The sequence below is a fragment of the Vulpes lagopus genome, chromosome 9 (assembly GCF_018345385.1).
Source record: "Vulpes lagopus strain Blue_001 chromosome 9, ASM1834538v1, whole genome shotgun sequence".
Lineage (NCBI taxonomy): Eukaryota > Metazoa > Chordata > Mammalia > Carnivora > Canidae > Vulpes > Vulpes lagopus.
In genome coordinates, this window is record NC_054832.1 from 37,670,482 (window position 1) to 37,689,559 (window position 19,078).

The 19,078-nt window shown below is 34.5% G+C and overlaps 1 protein-coding gene across 2 annotated transcripts in view; it reads left to right on the forward strand.

Annotated features, from left to right (window-relative positions):
• Nucleotides 1-19,078, forward strand: part of STK3 (serine/threonine kinase 3) — a 277,498-nt gene that overhangs the window by 130,455 nt on the left and 127,965 nt on the right. The window lies entirely within an intron of this gene.

The following is a 19,078-nucleotide window of genomic DNA, read 5'->3' on the forward strand; positions in this document are numbered from 1 at the left end:
CTTGGAGGCCAGTGTGGCTGAAGTGAGCCAGAGGGAGATGAGGTAATTGAGGTAATAAAGTTGTTATGAAGATCTCAAGATACACTTATTTTTTCTTTAATTGTGCTTTTTGAAATATTGTTAAATAGTTTTTGTACTTGCCACTGGAGACTGATTAGAATACTGCAGAGTATATTTAAACAGTTTTGTTTGGATAACATTATACCTGAGATTTTGTTCTGTCATTCCCCCCCCCCCCTCTTATTTTCAGTAAGGACATTACCTGATTTAGATCATTTCACATGTATATCTATATATAGGATGGTTAGAATAACTATAGAAGGGAATTAGTAGTACTCAGTACGAGATTCCCTGTGGGAGTGAGAGGCTATGAAATAGAGTGAAAGATCCCTGATATCCTTCCTATTCAGAGCCCTGTGTTCAGACAGATTTGGTGTTTATTCCAGCCCTATTTTGTACCATCTTGGGCAAATTACATAATCTCGCTGACCCTCAGTTGTTTTATGTACAAAATAGGGGAATAAAAATAGCAATCCAAAGATGTAAGCCTTAGAAATAATGTATATAAATGGTCTTCACAGTTCTACTCTCACTGGAGGCACTTCATAAGAGATAGTTAATGTCTTCATATGAATAAGAGATAAGGATGGTATGGGTTATTGAGGCCCATTTGACGTAGAAATTTTACAGAATTGTTTCATTGTCATCCTGAGAGAACCTTTTTCTTGACTACTAACAGTTGGCAAAATGAAGATACTTGAATTTTCCTACCCTTTTCATTTACCATTGAAGATGCTAATGGGATGCAGATTATGAAGGTCAGGTAAGGTAGCACCTTGATTAACCTCTAGAAAAGATATCATAGAGTTGGATATAAAATTTGTTGTTGTCCTAGGGATTCCTATTCTCAGGATGGAATGCTTATATTTAGTTAATGTAAGCAGAAAGAATTGTAGTCTTTGTGGTGGTGTTCCCAGTAACATGTGTGCAGAGATGATTTCCTCTCTATTTCCATGGCACTTTGTAATGCTTTCCCTACCATTGACACTTGTGTTTTGTAGCATTATGTGATCATTTGTATTGTGGTTTTATTGTTGCTACCATAATTATATTAAATATGCTTTAAGGAAAGGACAATGTCTTCAACTTTTTGTTCTTGGTGTGAAGCCCAGGAATGGTAAATTAATACTACTTATTAACACCTAGTGAAAGCTCCATGAGAGTAGGAATTTTTTTCTTTCTTTCATTCATTAATACATGCTAACCACTAGAACAGTGCTTGACACTTAGTAGGTAGTTCATAGGTGTTTGTTAAATGAATAAATGTTATATACCAAAGATAGAACCTTTAATATTTAAGAATATTCTTCTGTTGTTAGACTGATTCAAATCTGACAAAGTGGTCTAGAATGGATGCTTAAATTAGTAGATAAGCTCCAATAGAGCTTGCAGTCAGCTGACACCTTTGCTTTAGAGTGGCTCCTGGTTTGGAGGGCAGAAATTTAACCAATTTGGATCTGTAGTTTAATAAACAGTGAAGTGGTCAAAAGTTAATTAGCAGGAAAGAAAAATGAAAATAGAAGTTCTAAATATTTTTCAAATTTAATCTATTATTAAGTAATACTTAAACATTTTGTGTTAATACTACCTAGTCAGAGAAATCCTTCTGTGGGAAAATATAGTGCTGGGAAATTCATGAATTGCAAACTACACAGTTAAAGTAGTAAGTGAAAGAAATTAGGAAATATACTTGGAAAGTCATGTGACTAAATTCATAGTATTGCTCTTAAATATTTAAGATGAGTAAGTAGTTTAATTGTCCTTTTTGTTTCATGTTTTTACAGTGAACTAGAAAATAGATCTATAAACTTTACGTGAAGGCCTATGGTTTCTTTCTGAGAACAAAAATATTTGTAAAAGTTTAATAATAATATTTAACACAATGTTTATATAGGAATTTTTAAAGTATAGTATATTTATAGAGGGAAACATGAACAATTGACCAAGAACAACTGAAGTAACATATCAGAATATTCCTTTCAAAGAAGTGCTTTTGGTTTTTTTTATTTTTTACTTAATAGTAAGTATAAGGTAGTTGATTATAATGTTATTTATTGGCAACAATGAAAATGTTGAAAATAATATTTTATAAGAAAAATGGTATTAAAATAGTTGGAAATAAATCTAAATATGTTGAAATTAATACTAGGAATGTTTCATTAGTACATCATGAAATATTACATTTTATACAACACATTTTTTTCACAAAATTAGAGAACTACAAAGAAATACCTTCCTTAAACCCTTGCCATAATTTTGAATAAAAAGAGTATGTAATAGCATAGGAAAACTTAAAAGAGGGAAAACTGTTAAAAAGTTTTGAAGCTGGAAGCATTCTTTCTCTTCTAAAATGAGGAACCAAAATTTGGAAATTGAAGAAATATAAATCCTACTTTATTTCTTTCAATATAAAGTTAATAAAGCTTTAGTTAACATGGAAAAGCACTTAAAAAGCTACCAAAGATATCAGTGACCTTAGATCAAACCTGGTTATACAAGCATAAAGAACCATTATATACATTTGGTTTTGAAAAGCAAATGAAGAAGCACAAAATTAAAATTTCGCCCAAAACATTAGCAGTCATGCAGCTGATTGAAAGTAGTAAACATTATGAGAATTTATTATGTCGGATTTTAAAAATTCTGTTTTAAATTAAGCATTCATAGTGCCATGTCATTTTCAACAAAGAAAGGGCAAATTTTAACTTTGAAACTGAGGCAGCTAAAGTATTATATTTTAAAACCCTGTCTATTTTAGAGAGATTAATATCTGCATTGTGAGTTTTAGAATATTGTTTCTACAGACCAGTGTAACTATTGCATTTTTATAGTTCTGTGCATAGATTCTATAATAGTAACCCTTTCCCGTAATATGTAGTGATGTATTTTAGACCATAAGCCCGTTTTACCTATTGTTATTTTTTTATTTGATATTTAAAATATCTGTTTTCTAAAACTGTAACTACTACTTTGAATAAGATTTTTATGTTACCCACCTTTCATTGTATGTTATTGTTAAGTTTTTGAGACTAGTGTTTATTGATTTAATGATGAGCAAGTATTCTTTTAAATATTTGAGTGAAACTGCCATTTTTTCTTACTTTTTCTGTGCTCCATGTTCAACTTTTTTTTTTAAATTTTTATTTATTTATGATAGTCACACAGAGAGAGAGAGAGAGGCAGAGACACAGGCAGAGGGAGAAGCAAGCTCCATGCACCGGGAGCCCGATGTGGGATTCAATCCCGGGTGCCCTGGGCCAAAGGCAGGTGCTAAACCACTGCACCACCCAGGGATCCCCACGTTCAACTCTTTTGGCTATTTAATAAAGTTTAAAATGTTTAGTTTGATAATATACGTGTGTCTTGCCTAACGTATCCATTCTGGTTTTCTATTTAGAAATGCTTAACTGGGCTGTTCTCACACTCTAAAGTCATGACTGCCTCTCTGTCTTTGCTGGTGTTATTCTTCTCCATCCCTTGACTCTTGATTATCTTCTTAGTATGAGTAGCATGGTAAGTGCCTGCTGCTACACTCTGACCCACACTATTCTCTTGCCCCAGTGCCAGTATATACCCTGTTTTCCTAGTCTAGTTCATAATCAGCCTCTTTATGAAATCTTACTGTCAGCTGTTGTAAGTAGATTATGAAGTAAGCTCTTAGTTTCTGTTTCTCTCAGCGATTGAACATGTTCTATAAATGACTTCAAGAAAGCATGTTTTTCATACTTGTAAAGAAGAAAGTAGAGAAAGTAAGTATTATTAAATGGCATCATCAGGATATAGAAAAAAAATCTTGCAGGATTTTGCAATAGTTCTAAGTCCAAGAAGATAAAATTAGGGCAGCCCGGGTGGCTCAGCGGTTTAGCGCCACCTTCAGCCCAGGGCGTGATCCTGGAGACCTGAGATTGAGTCCCATGTCAGTCTCCCTACATGGAGCCTGTTTCTCCCTCTGCCTGTGTCTCTGCCTCTCTCTCTGTCTCTCATGAATAAATAAATAAAATCTTTAAAAAAAAGAAGATAAAATTAAATTAAATGTATATTAAATTTGAATATTGTCCCACCCTCATCCCCCATAAATAAGGCTAGGCAGGGAGGTCAGCACTGGGCCGAGATATGAAGTAACAGCAGCGTACATAAAAAGCATCGAGAAATTTAGTTGACAGTGAATTCCATATGCAGAAAAGTTTATGTGATCTGGGGTTGCTCATAGATACATTGTATTTATATATATATAGATAATAATATAGAGTTGACTTAGGGATACAAAGTGAATGAATAAAGTTTTGACCTTTTTTTTGTGTTAATGTTTATGTTCCAAGGCACTTAACAATTCCAAAGCATTTCTTTAGAATAGAAAGCACTTATGTTGAGGAAATTTCTGATAGTGTACTATGTTGTAAAGAGTAGGAAAAAGAACCTTCAGAGGTAGGTTCTAGGATATAAACTTCCTTTTCATTGTGCTTTCTTTCTCAGGCTTTCCTAAATTGGTAAGTTGGGCTTCCTGATCTTCAGTTGGACTGAATGGGCCTTATTCCACTAACCCATATATGAGACTACACATTTCTTATATACCAGTTAAGCATCCATCACTTGGCTGAGCTCTTCCCTTGGGTTGGGCTTTGGTCCCTTGCCTGCTTGTCATAGTTCTGTGCTAGATATGGTGCCAGTATTTCTTCTTCCTTAATCATCAGCTAACTTCTGCAGGCTATAGGCTCTGTTGATTCTCTGCAGAGAATATCAACTTTGCTAAAAGAAACTTTATTATTAAGGAGTTTGTTATTACTGAATTATTTTATACATATTTTTCTGTATCCCATATATTGAATATAATATAGTGTCCAGAGTTGAACCTACATTACTGAACACCATAGAGAGTAGGAAATACTCTTAAATCTATAGTTGATAGCTATGTTTTAATATGAGATGGTGATAGTCTCTTTTTCCATTTTATCTGTTGTTTAGAGAAGTCACCTTTATTCACCAAGTGCCTTCTATTCCCATTCTGTTTCAGTAATGACTTGATTGAGTGTGTCACCTGTGCAGTAGTTGAAAATGGATATGAGTACACAATTTCAGGACCTCCCTGCTTCCTTGTAGACCATTTGGCCGTATGTAAGTGATTTAACAGTCATGCAGTCAGGATTTGCAGAGTAAATAATTTCCATCTCCATTACCCTATCTTTGTATTCATGAACATTTGCAGGAACATAATATTCTACAGTTAAATTTATACAAGTTACTAAAATCAGGCTAAAAATAAATAACAACATTTAAAAAAACAGGCTAATTTAAACATTTGGAAACTTATATTTTTATGATAATGGTAAATGATTTTTAACTTAAAATACCAGCAATTAATGATAGGTAAGTATAGTGAAGAATTAATTAATGTGGCTTTTATGTAGGAGTGCAATCTGATTTTAGATTATTATTTTATGTAAGTTTTAACTTATAGTTGCATTACAAACTTTTAAAGATTTTTATATTTTAACCAAAATGCGTATTAGTGAGCAGAGTTTAAAATGAATAGTAAACCACCTTTCTTTACACAGTAGACTATAAGAAAATGTTGAGTGCCAGCTCCTGATATTAAGAAAATTATTGTTTAGTTATTAATATATCTTCTTATTACCCAGTTTGTCATGTGGTGTAGGTTGATTAGCCATAGAATGACTTTTTTTTCTTTGTGTCAGCTAACTTAGTGTTATTTACTTATTCATAGCTGTGATAAGAAAAAATAATGGATTTTAAAAGAATCAGATATTTTAAGACAATATGCAGATTCCCTCTTAGTAGCTCCAAAATAAGACATTTGAGTTTAAGGAAAGGAAAACCAGGTCTGGATCCCCAGACTGGGGATCTGTGTATAACAGTACTGTTCTCACTTTCACCAGAATATGTATTTAAATTAGAATTTTCAAATGTGAGAAATCTGAAAGGAATGAAAAATGCTAGTCCTTAGTATTAGCATTTGATTGGTGTTAGCCAGAATGAAGGTCAGGCCATCATGCTCTGTAGCCACTGTATGACTTACCCAAAGGCAATCAGAATGCACTTTTCTTTTTTTCATTCTTTCTTTTTTCTTTTCTTTTTTTCTCTCTTTTTAAAACTAATTGGCCCATGTTTAGTTTACTGAATGTCATCTGGACTCAGTAAAAAGCAAGTGACCTGCATTGAATTAGTGTAATTGTAATACAAACAGAATATCGCATAGTTTTGGTCTTATACAGGAAAGGAGAAAGTTGGAAAGATTTTTCTGTTTGATAAATAGAAACTGAAGATAATGGGGATCCAGACCTAGTTCATACTTGATTTTACCTTTCATGTCTTTTTGTAAGATCAGTATTTTGGACTTTTAGACATTTTCCCCCTATAACAGAATATTGGTTTTCCTTTGAAACTTACTATAAAGGAATTTTTTTATTTTTGCTTTTCTTTTTTAACCTTACAAATGAAGTATATTAAGTCATGGATCTAATTCCTTTAATCTTAAGAAAGTTAGCATTGTCCAAAATGGAAGTTCTCTTCCACACTACTAGGATTGCCAGGAACTTGGCATGTTATTTGGCATGTTATTTTCCCTTTATCATGACTAATATTTGCAAGGCCCCTTCAGATGCAATTTTATTAGTTTTTTATATTGATTACATTGTTTCAGAGAGGCAACAGTTAAATTTGCCAAAGGAACAAACTTTGTGACTTTGATCTTATAATTGAATCGCTTAATTTGATTTCAAAAGTGTCACTTTAAAATGTAGTTATTTGGCGTTCTGAAAGTTATATTCTGCATTACTTATACCCTTGTAGTAGGACACTGAAGGTAAAGTACAATAGCTATAGATAGGCTAGATCTTCCTATTTTAATCTCCAAGAACCTTGTGCTTTTTGTCTTTATCACTTATTTATGGAAATATTTATGTGATTTTTGGTTTCAGATTTGTCTTCCCCACTGTACTGCATGTCTCAAGGGAGCAGGCACTGGGTTTTCCATTTTTTTAAAAAATCTGATATTCCTTGTTGCATAATATGAGGCCTGGCATATAATAGGCAGTAAACATTAGTTAAATAATATAAAAATAAATAAGGAAATTATTGAGATTGGTATTTACAAAAATCTATTATCTAAACAACATCCAAGTACTATACAGTCTAGCAGTTGTTAGTATAGTTTAATTGCAATGGTAGAGTCCTGGCTTTTCTCCATGCCAGTTTTATCACCAAAAGCAAATTTGTTTCTTCCATATCTCTTTTTTTTTGTATATAAAATGAGAATAATTATAGTTGTTATCCTGAGTTGTTATGAGAATTAAGTGAGATGATTCATGTAAAACCCTTGTAGATGCCCCACAAATGTTGATTAATAATATCATTGTTGTTCTCTTTTAATTTAGAGGTACTTTGGAATCGTAGAAGGCATGTATGGCTTCATTGAGAGAATTATATTAGGTAAACTTTCGAAGAATAGGTTTTGCAAATACTACTTTTTGTCTACCTTCTGCTAGGTTTTTATATTCATGTCACTTAACTCTTATATAGAGTTACTGTAATGAGGTAATAGTTCTCAAAGTGTGGTGCCTAGACCAATAGCATTAATATCTTCTGAGCACTTGTTAGAAATGCAAATTCTTGGGCTCCCATATTAGACTTACTGAATCTGGAATTCTAAGGGCAAGGTTTAACAATCTGCATTTTAACAGGCCCTCCAAGGAATTCTGATGCATGGTAAAATTTATATGTATATTGCTATATATACATATATATACACAGATGAGAAGACTGTGTTTAGTGATGTTAAGTAAGGGATGAGATATTTTTAATAATATATTATAATTTATCTAGGCTTTTAAAATTTAATGTTTAATGTTTAGCAGTTTTTTTTTATCAGTAAACTCCAGTTTTTTTTTTCTATTCTAAAATCAGAAATACTTTCTGATAGAAAATATGTTGTCTTAAGGCTAATTTAGTGACCCAAAAGTATTCCTTATTTGTAGAGGCTTTATAACTTATTGGTAAAGAATATTGGCTTTGGAGCTATAGTATCTGGGTTCAATTTCCAACCCTGTCCTTTATTTTCTGAATTTTCAAGGATAAGGTATTTAACCTCCCTATGCCTCAGTTTTTTGATGTACAAAATGGAGTAGTAATCTTTCATTGGGTTTTGATGAGGATTAAAAGAAATAATTTTTGTAAAGCCACTTAGTACATTGCCATACACATTGTCTATATAGAGTAAATGTAATACCAACAACAGTTATTCTTACCATGTATAATATGTAAATGTGTCAAAATTTACCTAACAAAAATTTTTTTAAAATAGCCTCAGCATGCAGGATGTTTATCATTAAAAAAAAAAAAAAAAGTATTGCTTAACTGGCTTTAATTTAGGTGCCTGAACTTTAAGGGCTTAATTTCTCTCTTTTCTGGTTTAAGTGGAAGGCCATGCTCTTTCCATTATTGGCTTCCATCTTCTATCCATCATTTACCTCTTCTTTGTTATGGAACATTACAGGCTCAGATTCTTCTCATTTTAAGAAAGAAACAAATTTCCTTTGGATTTACACTGTTCTTCACTTGCCGCTGTGTCTCACACAGAGCCATGTGTGAAAAGACTTACTGCGTCAATTTCCTCGGTTCCCTCCCATTTACCCCTGAACAGACTTGGGTTGTTTTTCTCCTACCATGCTACTAAAAATTTTCACCAACTTTTACTTCTATTTAGCATTGGTAACCATTGTCTTCTCCTTTAAATCCGTTTCCTCTTTTGATTTCTGGGATCTCTCTATCTCCTGGCTTTCCTTTTATCTGTCTTGAGCTCTAGACTCATTTCAAATTACCTGTTTAGATAAATCTTTTCTCTACTGTCATGAGACACTTCAAATCCAATAGCTCTAGATCTCTTTACACTCTTTTCTCATCATCCTGGTTTTACCTTTATATTTTTTATCTTGGCTTTATATTTTTTATCTTGCCAGGTTGAAAATCTGGAGAATGTACTTCATTTGTCCAATCTTCCACTGTTAGTCAATCACCCAAGGCCTATTGATGGCTGCCTCCTAAATTTCTTGCAATTCCTTTCCTTACTATATATAGTTTCTCTGCCACTAAGCTAATTCAGTAATGAATTATCGTTATTTACCAATTTTTACCTGTGTTACTTCCTTAATATGTCTTGAATATATCCCTTCTTTCCATCTACATCTTTGCTTTTTTATTTCAGACCTCATATTTTTTCTTTTGGATTTCTACAATAGTCTCCTAGAGTTTGGTTTCACTCCCCTTTCCAAAGTGTTCTTCATGATACTGCTAGATTGATCATTCCAAAATGAAACACAGATCCTATTATTTCTTTATTTCAAATCAGTTTCTTTTGTTTGTTTCTAGGTTAAGAGCCAAACTCTAAGGTGTTATACAAAGCCTTGAGGCTCTGCCTACCTCTTTATTTATGTGATGTCCACTTTCCTTTAACCATCCTAATACTTACAGATACTTTAGGTTCTTTACTGTTACTCTCCACTCAGTGTTACTTCTCTGTACCTGTATTTTCTCTAATCTCTCTTCTACAGTCCAACCTGGAAACCCTTCCTCTGGTCTTCCTTAGCACCCTCTGTATACCAACATCACAGAATTTATCAGACTCTATTATACTTTGTTTGACTATAAATTTATTGAGAGTTGCATGGTAGCTTTTATCTTGTGACTTTAGTGTCTATCTAGAATACAGTGCTTTGTGACATAGGTATAAAATAAATGGTTGTATAAAAAGTTGAAGTGCATAATTGTTATTTGCATTTTTTTGATGACTAGGAAGTTTGAGGTGGACATATATATATATATACACACACACACACATACATACATATATATATATATATTGTATATCACTAAATCTGAATAAACTTTGAGAGGAAAGAAGAGAATTATAATTATCTCTTATCAACTTGAGTGCTACCATGTGTTCAGACCTGGGTGAGACACTGCATGAATGAAATCACAAGAGGGAAGGACTGATGTTATAATTTGGTTTTCCTTTGAGAAAATGTTTCTTTCAATAACTCATCTTATATTCATAATTCATCATATTTTATTTTTAACCCACTTTAGTTTTAGGGAAACAAAATACAAATCCTTTAGGTTAGTATCTAAAATGCTAATTTTGAACCTTACTGAGTATAGTATGGCACTAGTCCAACACAATCTGTTAAAAATTTTCCTCTGGGTCAGATTGAAGTTGAGAAGAATGAGGTAACTTTAATGTGAACCCAGATTGTACTTCAGTCTTTCTCTCCAGTGAGTTGCCAAATTTGTGATTCTGTCTGTATCTGGAATTGGGGAAGCTGAGTTTAATATGGATTTTTGCCAATGTTAGCAAATCTTGGCAAGATAGTCTTGTTCTCTGTGCTTAATTATATAGTTTTATTATAAAGTCTTTCACATGTTTATTTGGAGGTACCTCTCATATATACGTTACTCTTTTGGTAGTTAATCATTTACTGTCAAATCTTCCTTCTTTTCTTAGAAGGCTGGTTTACATTTTTATGCATTACCGTTAGCTCTCTAGTTCTGTCTCTTTGCTAGGTTTGTAGATTTTAAAGCTGTACAGGTGCCTTAGGGGTCATTACATCTAAATCCCACGGTTTTTTTTTTTTTTTGAAATAAAAAAATATCAGTAAAGCTGAGAGAGACTGAGTTTGTCATGTATTATTAATTCATCTTATATTTTAGGTATTGGAATACAGCAGCGAATGAAACAAAGTTCCAGCCTTTTAGGTGTTTATATTGTAGCAGATAGACACAATAAATTATACTCAAACACTGTAATATATCAAGTGCCACTGTACAAGAACAATAAAGCAAGATAAGAGGGATACAGAACGGCAGGGTTGTGATACAGAATATATATGGATGGTCAAGAAAGGCCTAATAAGGTGACTTTTAGTCGAGATCTAAAGAGATTAGTTAATGGGACGTGCAGATTTCTAGCAAAAGAGTGTTCTAGTCAGAGGAAATTGACGTGGTAGTATGTTTGGTGTTTAACAAACAAGGTGGAGGTTTATATGGCTGATACTGCCCAGGAGGGGTAAGAAGTAGGAGATGAGGTCAGACAGATAGCAGAGGACCAGATCATTTAGAGTGTTAGTAAGCCATGGTGAGCTCTTTAGCTTTTACTCTGAGTGAAACAGGAAGCCAGTGGAAGGTTTTGAGTAAGGATTGATGTGGTCTGACATATGATGTAAAAGACTTATTCTTTGTTGAGTTGGGATTGTAGCAGGGCAAGAATGGAAGCAAAGTGAACAGTGAGGTTACTTTTTTAGTAGTCCAGCTAAAACGATGCTGGCTTCGACCAGAGGGTAAAAGTAGAGGTGTTGAGATGTGGTCAGATTCTGGATATAGTCCATATTTTGTAGGATATGTGAATTATGTCTCAGGTAAGCTGTTATATAATACCTATATAAGTTTATAAGTTGGATGTATATAAGTTGGATGTATATACTTATATAAGTTAAGTTGGATGGTTTTAAAAAATAACAAATGACACTACACTATTCTTACCTTTTTTATAATGAAGACTTAAGACTTGAGTCAAAGCCACATAGCCATTTAGGTGTAGAGCTGCTGTTGTCCCTTTTTTTTTTTTTTTTTTTTTTTTAATTCTTACTGATCTTTGGTAGGATTTTTGGAATGGAGTTGAGGTAAATCAGTATGTTCAAATAACCATATTTAACTATAAATCTTTATATCAGCACTTTCAATATAAATTTAGGTTTTACTTTGCAGAAGTGACTGTGGGGGTACAAAACTTGAGGCATCGTGCCTTTGCCTTTAAGTTATGTTATCCAGGGCATTTAGAGTGTATAGCTAACCAGAGTGCAAATTAAAATATGGGAGGTACTAAAATTGGGGTATATGGAGTGATAATACTTGCCTTATATTTTATTTTCTAGAACATTAGAATTACTTGGGAGATAAAAGATACTGTGCCTGTTCCTTACTTCAAATCAAGTAAATCAAAATTTTTTATGGGTGGAGCTAAGTCCTCCATAAGTTCAGAGAACTTATTTTGACATGACTCTGTTGGTCTTTGGTTCCTTTCTTTAAGCCTTTAAAGGCCAATAAGATGCTTCAGGCTCATCTTGTAATTTCCTTTCCCCATGCCTGAAACCAGTCACATTCCCTCATAGAACCCCTGGTGTTTCAGACTTCACATCTTGAACATGCTGTTCTCTTTTCTATGACTCATTAGTTCACTCATTCCTTAGGACTCAGTTTCAGTCTCATTTTTTTATTTTTAAACATCAGTTTGGGCTAAGTCATCTTATAATGCCCAGTGTTCACATCTATTTTAACACACTATTTATTGAAATGATCTGGTGTGCATTTTCCTATCCCATTTAGATTCTAAGCTTCTTGAAGAAAGTATTTTTTTTAAGAAATTCTTGTAATGCAGGTATGGATACATTTTATGTGCTCAAAAGTTGAACTGGTCACACACTGGAATTCTAATTTGGGAGACTGGGGAGAGAGTAGGGTAATAAAGTTCCTTAAGTTTGGCTTTTGTTTGCTTCTTATTCTTCTGTAGCTATATATATTTTTAATACTTTTGCATTGTATTAAAGGGACATTACATTTCAGTCTTGAAAGATGGAAGCCATGAAAGGTGTTGGAATTTAAACTATGCTTGCGTGAGGTGGTTGTAGAGGCAGACTGCAGTAGGCTGTAACTTGAGCGATGGTTCTAAATGAAGACTTGAATCAGTGTTGAGTGGAGTTTTAAAAGTTGAATATATAGTGGCCTTTAGAATAAAAAAATGTAAAAACGAATCTTATGCAGTCTTGTAGACAGTTGTGAATTGATATTTTGAATTTTTGAGATTCTGTATCATCTTTCACTCTTTATTGCTACATGTCGTGTTTGTGTGAAGATAATCATACAATACAGAGTGTTGTTTTAGGTTCTCATTTTTCACCCTTTTATAAAATAAAGCTTGATTGTAATTTTGTAATTCACATATTTGTCATTTTAATGGCAATATGTTACTCCACTTTATTGATAATATAGTAGACTAGCCATTTCTTAATAGTCAGTATTTTCTGTTTGCGATTTTCCACCATTACAGAAAGTGAACTAGAACTGTCTTTATACAAATAGCTTTCCATTTTCTTCTCTGGAGACTCAGTATTCAAATTATAGATGCTTTATCTTAAAATAGGCTTATCTGTGGCAGAAATTTAATGGAAATATAGAGGTAGTGTGAAGTAGCTAAGGAGCGGGTAGACCTGAGTTCCAGTTTTGGGCACACACACTGGCTGTGTGACCTTGAGTAAGCTAGTTTACCCTTGTAGGTCTCAGTGGTAAATTGGGGTTAATAAAATAGCTGACAGTATTGTGCATTTACAGGGTAACAGATGCCATTGTACATGTTGTTCTTGGGTTAACTGATTTAAATTTCAGAATAGCTCTGTGTGGTAGGTACTATTATTTTCATTTCTCATATGTGAAAATAGGCACAGAGAAGTAAAATAGGTCAGGTATTGTTATTGTACCCAGCTCTATCTAAGCTGGCTTAGACCTCTAGGGCTGGTTCTCTTACTAACTCTGTACTGCCAGGACACCAGCCACATCTCTTCCCTTAATTTGGTTCATAGGCAGGCAAATTGGCCTTTATTGGACAGATTAATGATTATTGCAGTTCCTGCAACTGGTGTTGGAGTGAATTGTGAGGTCATGTTCACGATACTTTAACTGTGCTTACTGTAGAAGCTGCACCCTAAGAGCAAGGTTCACTCTGGTTTTTAGTATTCTCTATTTCAAAGTTGCATTTGAAGGAGTGGTAATAAAAATGTAGATTTGTATTTTTGTATTAATGTCTAGTAGGCCTGTTGTTCTCCCTCCCTGTCCTGAGACCTCACTTCCATCTCCTTTCCTAACAGTGTTTGTCTAGTGAGTATTTAACTCCTCAATTGCTAGGCAGTTAGTGTGCCAGAGTCTTCTAGACCCAAAAAGGAACCTTAAAAAATACTAGTCCAGTGTCCTCACTTATCTGAAGAAACTGAAGGTGCACAGTCAGAGTCAGTCAGAGGATGATTAAGAGCTCAAGCCTATTTTCTGACTTGGGTTCAGTGTTGGCTTCCTTTTTTTTTTTTTTTAAAGATTTTATTTATTTATTCATGAGAAACACACACACACACACACACACACACACACAGAGAGAGAGAGAGAGAGAGAGAGGCAGAGACTCAGGCAGAGGGAGAAGCAGGCTCCATGCAGGGAACCTGATGTGGGACTTGATCCCGGGTCTTCAGGATCCAGCCCTGGGCTGAAGGTGGCACTAAACCGCTGAGCCCACCCGGGCTTCCCTGTTGGCTTCATTCTGTTGACTGTTTGCCATCTTATTTGTGTAGTTTTTTAAAAATTATTATTGCTATATATCCGTTTTAGAAGCTATCTATTTTTACTTGACTTAGTAGCTTGCTGTCTATGTATTATGTTTGCTATCAGGAAACAGCTACGTTTGTTTGGTTCTTTGAAGTTTTATAAAAGTGCTTTCTCATTCTTTATCTCATTTATTTGTTGTGAAGATAATCTTTTTGTTCCTATACCTGAGGTTCTTGAATCCTTTGTTATTCCGGCATGTCCATTGCTTCTGTACATTCACAAATCCATCTACCTTCACTTCAGTCTTATGTGTTGACTCACTCCACTGAAATGATAAAGTGCAGGCATTGTAGTTGCTCAGCTCCAGCTCTTTCCACATCTGGGTACTCCTGGAGTCCTAAGGCATGAAATTCCAAGCATGGAGACAATTAGTTCTTTTAAGGCACTTCTATTTCTTGGCTTCTTTAGACTACTTGTGATCAGGGAAGTTCATTCTAAAACTTAATCAGAGATTCAATATGTAGTTAAGCAACACATTGTGTAGAAACAAACACAAGGATAATCATATCATTTATTGTACTAACATTCTTCAATCAAAATGGTGTTAGAGATAAGATAAATTATATGGCTGTAATGTGTGTCCATGCGATTTGGTTGGTGGCAAGGAAGGGAGTGAATTGTTAGTCTAAGGCTAGCCACTGATTGCCAAAACTTTCTACAGCAGGGGCCTATTACCTAATTAGCTCATACAAAACCTAGAGATTCTTAAGAGGATCTTTTATGATTCATGATTAGGTTAAATTAGTTGAACGAAATTAAGTCTGTGAGAAAGTCTGCCCATTTGTTATTGATTATCTAACCTAAAGAAATGGAAGTGGAAATAAAAGGTATAGTGGTTTTCCTGGAGACTTTTAGCATCTCTACATTTGGTAGATCATATAATAAGACTTATTTGTTTGAACTGTATGCAGTTAATTGCTTGTTTGAGAATAGAAGGTGAACATTTTAGGATCTTTATGATAGTACTGGGTAAATAAGAGAGTTAAGTTTTTTATCCTCCAGTTTCTAATAGCTACTGCCGAGGTGAGCCTTATATGTTAAGATTATCTGAAGATAAGACTGCAATTCATTGGCTCAAAGTTCAAAGGGCAGCATTAGCTACAGGAACATAAATCATTGAGTTGTTAGCCATCAGTCTGTAACAAGTGCAGATGAACAACATTTATCAAGACAATCTAGTATCATTTACCTGCAGTTTGAGGTCAGTCTATATAGGGGCTTACGTGGGTGCTTTGAACCGGTTTTGCAGAGATGAGAGTTCAAATTTATTTTTGTTCTTTAATTTGAAGTAGTAGGGGCAGCCCTGGTGGCTCAGTGGTTTAGCGTGCCGCCTTCAGCCCAGGGCGTGATCCTGGAGACTTGGGATTGAGTCCCACGTTGGGCTCCCTGCATGGAGCCTGCTTCTCCCTTTGCCTGTGTCTCTGCCTCTCTCTCTGTCTCTGTGTCTCTCATGAATAAATAAATAAAATTTTTTTTAAATGCTTCTTTCACTATAAAAGTATGAAAGAATATTTTAAAAAGAAAAATTGAAGTAGTAGGTAGTTTTGTGTGCCTTTTCCAGCAGCTGATGTTAACCCATTTTGCCCATCCTTAAAACCAGACTAGGTTCCAACTATGGAGCTGAGATTAATTAGGTTATTTACAGAAGAATTTTATTTACTAGCCCTTCACTGTTTGCTATTTGTTTTATGTGTTAGTTTTCTCCTCCACAAGCTGACTGTGGCTTTGAGAGATGTGTCTTATTTTACAATCTGTAATAGCAGGGCTCAGAAAGTTAGGTACTTGAAGGAGCCATCAGGTAAAGTAGGTAATTGAGCCAGACTAAACGAGGCCCATGTAAAAGGGAGAACATCCTAGATAAAACTAGCCTCATTCCAGCAGATTCTTACCTTGTTGAAATGTGAACTTGATATTGCCTGAACAAAATATGTCCACTGATGTTATTTGGCTTATGGTGTATCAGTTTGTTACTTTATTAGAATATAGTTTTGAACATGCAGAAAGTACTTGATAAATGTCATTTGATAGGTGCATGTGTCATAAAAGGGGCTGTTGAAGAGGACTTAGATGTAAATACGTATAATATGAGGTTAAGATATATAAGAATAATCTCTTCTTTAAAGGATTTTCCCACTTTGAAAGAAGATAAGTATACTAATAAAGAAATTAACTCTTATCCTAGTATCAGCAGACTTGGATATTGAATCTTCACTGCTTTGTCCATGGAAAGTCCTCTGGAACTTTCCAAGTGAGAAGCCAGTGATTGCACCATATTATAAGGGCTTTATTTTTTTATATGTATTTTATTTAAATCAATTTGCCAACATATAGTATAACACCCAGTGCTTATCCCATCAAGTGCCCTCCTCAGTGCCTGTCACCCAGTTACCCCGTCCCCCCACCTTCTTCCCCTTCTGCAGCCATTTGTTTCCCAGAGTTAGGAGTCTTTCGTGGTTTGTCTTCCTTTCTAATTTTTACCCACTCAGTTTCCCTCCTTTCTGTAAGGGCTTTCAAAAGAATGATACGGTGAATTGTTAAAATACCTGAGTACCTTGCAATTAAAGTACTGATTTTTTTATTTCTTGAATTCTAGCGTAATTGTTCATTCTCCTTTTTTTCCACCCCTCCAAACAATGCTGTTAGGATATATTCTTGGTTCTTCCTTTATAGTATCTCCTACTTTATTTCTTCCATTTCATTCCTGTAGAAACCATCCTAGTTTGAACTCATCCTTACTTATCTTGGAGCATCTCTACTAGCCCCTAACTGCCTTTTCTATTCCATAGTTAGAGTGTGTCTAGGGTTTTTGTTTTTGTTTAATCTACTTCTTGGGTTATAAACAACTCAGTTCAAAAACAAATACACATACACTCCAGAAAAAACTTTTTAGGTGTGTACTTTCTTGCTGACTAAACTTCATATCCTCCTTTCCCCTTCTAATATTCTCATTTCCTAGTCCCTTACCAGGCAGTCATTTGTTCGCTTGTTCGCTGTTCCTCCTAATGGAGGAACATTCCATTCCATTCTCTTGCTTTTCCTTATTAGGAGAATGACCTTTCTTTTGTGTGCCTTGTATCATTTCTCTTATTATTATACTGTTATTTAATTCTTTTATTGTTTGTGCTTTCATTATCAGACTAGGCTAGAAGTTCGTTAAGTGTAGTGGCAATATTTCCTGCTGCTGCTTTGAGCTCCATTTAATGCTCAACTTGGTTTCTGTGTGGCAGGCACTTAACAGATACTTCTGACCTTGATTACTACTTTGTTATCCTTCATCCATATTTTTTTTATTGTAGTAAAATACACATAACATAAAATAACCATTTTAAATGTACAGTGCTGTGAAATCAAGTACATTCACGTTTGCTGAATGGCAATCACTATCATCCACCTCTAGAATTTTTTCATTTTTCCCAGTTGAAACTCTCTGCCTGTTAAACACTAGGTCTTCCCCCCTTCCCACAACTCTTGGCAACCACCATTCCATTCTCTGTCTCCATGAATTTGACTACTCTAGGAACCTCATTTTAGAGAAATCATATAATGTTGTCCTTTCATGACTCAGCATATTTTCAGGGTCTATGGGTATTGTAGCATGTGTCAAAATTTTCTTTTAAGGTTAAACAATACTCTATTGCATGTGTATTTACAGTATAAACACTGTTTTGTGTATCCATTCATCTGTTGATGAACGCTTGGGTTGCTTGCATTTTTTGTCCACTGTGAATAGTGCTGCTCTGAACTTGGGTATACAAATATCTGTTCTATTCCCTGCCTTTACTTCTTTGGGTACGTACCCAGAAGTAGAATTAGGAGATCATATGATAATTCTATGTTTGATTTTTTAAGGAATTACCATACTGTTTTTCAAGCAACTCCACCATTTTACTTTCCCACCAACAAAGCATGAGGATTCCAGTTGCTCCACATCCTTGCCACCATTTGTTATTTTGTTTTTTAAAAAATAGTAGCCATGCTAATGGATATGAGAGGTATCTCATTGTGGTTTTGGTTTGCATTTCTCTAGTGATTGGTGATGTTTGGTACCTTTTCATGTACTTATTGGCCATTTGTATGTTCTTTGAAGAAATATCTTTTTGAGTTCTTTGCCCATCTTTTAAGTTGGGTTCTTTGTTTTTTGTTGTTGTTGTTGAGTTATATATCCTGGATATTATGATTTGCAAATATTTTCTCCCATTTTCACTTTGTTTCACTCTCTTTTCACTTTGTTGATAGAGTCCTTTGATGCATAAGTTTTGAATTTTTTTAAAAGATTTTATTTATTTATTCATGAGAGACCGAGAGAGAGGCAGAGACACACAGGCAGAAGGAGAAGCAGGCTCCATGCAGAGAGCCTGACATGGGACTTGATCCCAGGTCTCCAGGATAATGCCCTGGGCTGAAGGTGGGGCTAAACTGCTGAGCCATCCGGGCTGCCCTAAGTTCTGAATTTTGATGAAGCCCAATTACCTATTTTTTCTTTTGTTGCCTGGATTTGGGGTGTCACATCCAAGAAATTATTGCGAAATCCAATGTCTTGAAGCTTTCCTGTAAGTTTTATAGTTTTAGCTCTTACTGTTATGGT